The sequence below is a fragment of the Pristiophorus japonicus genome, chromosome 19 (assembly GCF_044704955.1).
Source record: "Pristiophorus japonicus isolate sPriJap1 chromosome 19, sPriJap1.hap1, whole genome shotgun sequence".
NCBI lineage: Eukaryota > Metazoa > Chordata > Chondrichthyes > Pristiophoridae > Pristiophorus > Pristiophorus japonicus.
The window spans coordinates 72,889,570-72,894,548 of NC_091995.1; the positions used below are offsets into that span (position 1 = coordinate 72,889,570).

Genomic DNA, 4,979 nt, shown 5'->3' on the forward strand with positions numbered 1-4,979 from the left:
ATCTCTGAGAATAGCGATATGAGTGGCTTATGGTCAGTTTCTAACTCGAACTTAAGCCCAAACAGATACTGATGCATTCTTTTTACCCCGTAGCCGCATGCCAGCGCTTCTTTTTCAATCATGCTGTAGGCCCTTTCGGCCTTGGACAAGCTCCTGGACTCATAAGTGACCGGTTGCAATGTCCCGATTCATTTGCTTGTTGTAACACACACCCGACCCCGAACGAAGACGCATCGCAAGCTAGCACTAAACGTTTACATGGGTCATACAGAACAAGCAGTTTGTTGGAACATAACAGATTTCAGGCTTTCTCAAAAGCAGTCTCTTGTGATTTCCCCCATACCCAGTCATCTCCCTTGCGTAGCAACACGTGTAGAGGTTCTAGCAAGGTGCTTAACCCGGGTAGGAAATTACCAAAATAATTGAGGAGTCGCAGGAACGACCGCTGCTCCATCACGTTCTGTGGCCTCGGCTTGTTCTTGATGGCCTCCGTCCTGGCGTTGGTGGGTCTAATGCCGTCTGCCGTGATTCTTCTCCCTAAGAACTCGACCTGTGGCGCCAGGAAAACACACTTCGAGCGTTTCAACCTGAGTCCCACACAATCTAACCGACTTAGAACCTCTTCCGGGTTCTGTAAGTGTTCGATGGTATCCCGACCTGTGACCAATATGTCGTCCTGGAAAACCACGGTGCGCGGAACCGACTTTAGCAGACTCTTCATGTTCCTTTGAAAAATTGCCGTGGCCGATCGAATTCCAAACGGGCAACTATTGTAGATGAACAGATCTTTGTGCATGTTGATGCAGGTGAGGTCTTTCGAAGATTCTGCCAGCTCCTGCGTCATGTAGGCCAAGGTCAGGTCCAACTTGGTGAACATCTTTCCTCCTGCCAGCGTCACAAATAGGTCATCTGCCTTGGGTAGCGGATACTGGTTCTGCAGCGAAAAACGGTTAATAGTTACTTTATAGTCTCCGCAAATTCTGACCGTGCCATCGCCCTTGAGATCTGGAACAATTGGACTGGCCCACTCGTTGAACTCCACCGGTGCGATGGTGCCCTCTCATTGCGGCCTGTCTAGCTCGATCTCCACTTTCTCTCACATCATATATGGCACACTCCGTGCCTTGTGGTAAATGGGTCGTTTACCGGGAATCAAGTGGATCTGCACCATCGCCCCCGAGAAACTTCCGATGCCTGACTCAAAAAATGAAGGAAACTTGCTCAGAACCTGGGCACATGAGGCGCCGTCGACGGACGAAAGCGCTTGGATGTCTTCGCAGTTCCAGCGGATTTTTCCCAGCCAGCTTCTGCCGAACAGTGTGGGGCCATCTCCTGGTACTGTCCATAGTGGTAGTTCATGCACTGCTCCATCATTGGAGACTTTTACTGCTGTGCTGCCAATTACAGAGATCAGCTCTTTAGTGTAAGTTCTCAGCTTGGTGTGAATGGGGCTCAACTTGGGCCTGTGTGCCTTGTTGCATCACAACGTGTTGAAGGCCTTTTTGCTCATGATGGACTGATTCGCACCCGTGTCCAATTCCATGGATACTGGAATTCCGTTCAGTTCAACTTTTAACATGATCGATGGACATTTCGTGGTGAAGCTGTGTACCCCGTACACTTCTGCCTCCTCGTTTTGAGTATCTAGTTCCGTTTCATCTGCCATGCATCGGTCTTCCTCTGCAACATGGTGGTTTGCAGGGTTTGCAGCTCATCTGCACATTCACTGGAGGTGTCCCATTGTTTCACAGCCTTTACACACATAGTGCTTGAAGCGGCATTGATGGGCTCGACGATCACCTCCGCAGCGCCAACAAGGTGTTAACTGCCTCGCATTAACGATACATGGCGGACTCTGAGTCATCTGAGGGTGTGCAGCTACAGGCGTGTACGTTCTGCCGTAGCACTCCTTCCTGAAAATGATGTTACTTTGTGTACTGTACTGGCCGAAACGTCTTTACGCTGCGAAATTTGTTTGGTGTTATCGCTGGTGAACATAAATGCCTGGGCTATCGTTATAGCTTTGCTCAGGTTCGGTGCTTCAACTGTCAATAATTTGCGAAGGATAATCTCATGGCCAATGCCAAACACAAAAAAGTCTCTTAGCATTTGCTCCAGGAATTCATCAAATTTGCAATGTCCTGCAAGGTGCCTTAGTTCGGCGATGTAGCTCACCACTTCCTGACCTTCAGACCGTTGACATGTGTAAAATCGATACCTTGCCATCAGAACGCTCTCCTTCGGATTTAGATGCTCCCAGACCAGCGTACACAGTTCTTCATACGATTTGGTTGTTGGTTTCACCAGAGAAAAAAGATTCTTCATGAGGCCATAGGTTGTTGCCCCGCAGACAGTGAGGAGGATCGTCCTTCCTTTGGCAGCATTCACACTCCTTTCCAGTTCGTTGGCCACGAAGTATTGGTCAAGTCGCTCTATGAAGGCCTCCCAATCGTCCCCTTCTGAGAATTTCTCCAGGATATCAACAGTTCTCAGTATTTAGCGTGATGGTTCGTTGTCTCATTGCCAGTTGTTATGTCCAGAATAAAGTAATGTGATTGAGTACTGTAGAGGTGAGTAAGTGTGACCTTAATCTCTTTATTCTAAATCCAGAGTGTTGGTACAGCATGGGAGGCCTGCTTACATACAGTGCTCCCAAGGGAGGCTGGGATCCCTTGGGACTCCAACAGATACGCCCTCTGGTAGTGGTAGAATGCTGGTTACATAGGGCTGCATACATAACAAGCCCCAGTGGCCTAATGGATAAGGCACTGGCCTCCTAAGCCAGGGATTGTGGGTTCAAGTCCCACCTGGGGTCATGCCTTATTAAAGATTGACAATATGGCAGCTCAGGTTGGGCAAATGATGGAAGGTATCGCCAGGCAGGAGGCTTCATTTGGACCAATGTGTCATCAACTTCAAATTTGTGCAAAGTTCCAGTGCTCACTGAGGGTTGGGGGATGGGTAGTGGACACTGTATCACCCTAAACAGTTCCCTCTTTCTCCTCCTTTAAGACACTCCCTAAAACCTACTGCTTTGAACCCAGAAATGGAGCCATGGCTCAGTGTGCAGTGCTGTATATGCAGACTATGGATGGAATCACTGTGTGGTTGCATAAGATGGAGACTTGTTTAGTTGATGTGCGAGACATCTTCGTTATAGGAATTGGTCACGAGGGCCTGCTTCACATGCTATTATCTGCCGACACCACAGTCAACCTGCAGAAGGCCATCAGCATCAGTCAGGCGTTCATGACCTCGACCTGCAACACCAAGCAAATTATTCATCTTGTGGACTCAAACCTGGCAAGCACTGTACACAGAATGGTGCCTTTCACAGGCAAGACTGTAGAACGTGGCTCTGCCCAGGGCAGAGAGCACAGAACTCGGAGTCCGCCGAGGGGTGCTAATCGAGTAGCACCATGCTGGCATTGCGGAGGAAATCTTAGGGCTCACCAGTGTTGGTTTGCTGAGTACGTATGCAAAGCCTGTAACACGAAGGGCCACCTCCAGCGTATGTGTAAAAGAAATACATCTCACCGTCTACCAGAGGAGTCGGTAGATGACATTGAATCCAGCGGAGAGTATGATGATTTGGCCAGAGAGGCAGCTCAGCCCCAAGAAGAAGTATATGGAGTGTATACCTGCACCATCGATTGTCCTCCAGTGAAGATGGAAGTCGAGATACACGGCGTTCCTGTTAAGCTCATAATAAAGGATGTAACTGAGTACTGTAAGCAATGAGTAAGTGTGACCTTAGCTCCTTTAATTAGACTCCAGAGTGCAGGTACTGCATGGATTGCCTGCTTATATACAGTGCTCCGAAGGGATGTTGGGATCCCTTGGGACTCCAACAGGTAGGCCCTCTGGTGGTGGTGTGATACAGGTTGCCAAGGTTTAAATACATAACATCACTCGCTCGTAAAGTCAACAGTACATTTATTTACAGGTTGAGACGATCTGGGGCTTTTTGCTCCCTTGTCGATCGTCTCGGTACAAATGCAAGTTTGGGTGAATTGGTTGGTTCTTCACTGGGCTGCTGGGCAGTCGGCCTTGCCGGGCTGCTGGGGATGGTGAGTTCGGCTTCGTGGTCAACCATGATGTCGGTTGTTACTTGTGGGTGTGTTGGAGGGTCGAAGTTGGTGATGTCATCTTCGGGTTGTTCGTAGCTGTTAGTGAACCGCAATTTGATTTGGTCGAAATGCTTTCTGCATGTTAGTCCATTGGCCAATTTGACCTGAAACACCCGACTCCGTTCTTTGGCTATGACCGTGCCAGCGAGCCATTTGGGACCATGTCCATAATTGAGTGCAAACACAGGATCATTGACCTAAATATCGCGTGACAAATTTGCGCGATCATGGTACATACTTTGTTGCTGTCGCCTGCCCTCGACGTGATCATGGAGATCAGGGTGGACAAGAGAGAGCCTTGTTTTGAGCGCATTTTCATGAGCAGCTCGGCTGGGGGAAGCCTCGTGAGCGAGTGGGGTCTGGTGCGGTAGTTGAGCAGGACTCTGGACAGGCGGGTCTGCAGGGAGCCTTCCGACACGCGTTTCAAGCTTTGCTTGATGGTCTGAACTGCCCGTTCTGCCTGGCCGTTGGATGCGGGCCTGATCCCATTGTGGGTCATGAATTCCTTGAATTCAGCACTGGTGAAACATGGCCCACTGTCGCTGACTGGGACATCAGGCAGGCCGTGTGTGGCAAACATGGCTCGTAGGCTTTCGATGGTGGCGGTTGAAGTGCTTACAGACATTATTACACATTCAATCCATTTTGAATAAGCATCCACGACAACCAAGAACATTTTGCCGAGAAATGGGCCCACAACGTGGATCGGAGACCACGGTTTGGAGGGCCACAACCACAAACTTAGCGGTGCCTCTCTGGGTGCATTGCTCATTTGAGAACAAGTGTTGCACTGGGCGCACGCATGACTCTAAATCTGAGTCGATGCCGGGCCAACACACATGGGACCTG

The 4,979-nt window shown here is 49.5% G+C and overlaps 1 non-coding gene across 1 annotated transcript; it reads left to right on the plus strand.

Moving 5' to 3' along the window:
* Positions 1–2,742: 2,742 nt before the first annotated feature.
* trnar-ccu (transfer RNA arginine (anticodon CCU)) lies at positions 2,743–2,816 on the plus strand. Its single transcript has one exon. It is a non-coding gene; the product is annotated as a tRNA-Arg (tRNA).
* Positions 2,817–4,979: the final 2,163 nt, after the last annotated feature.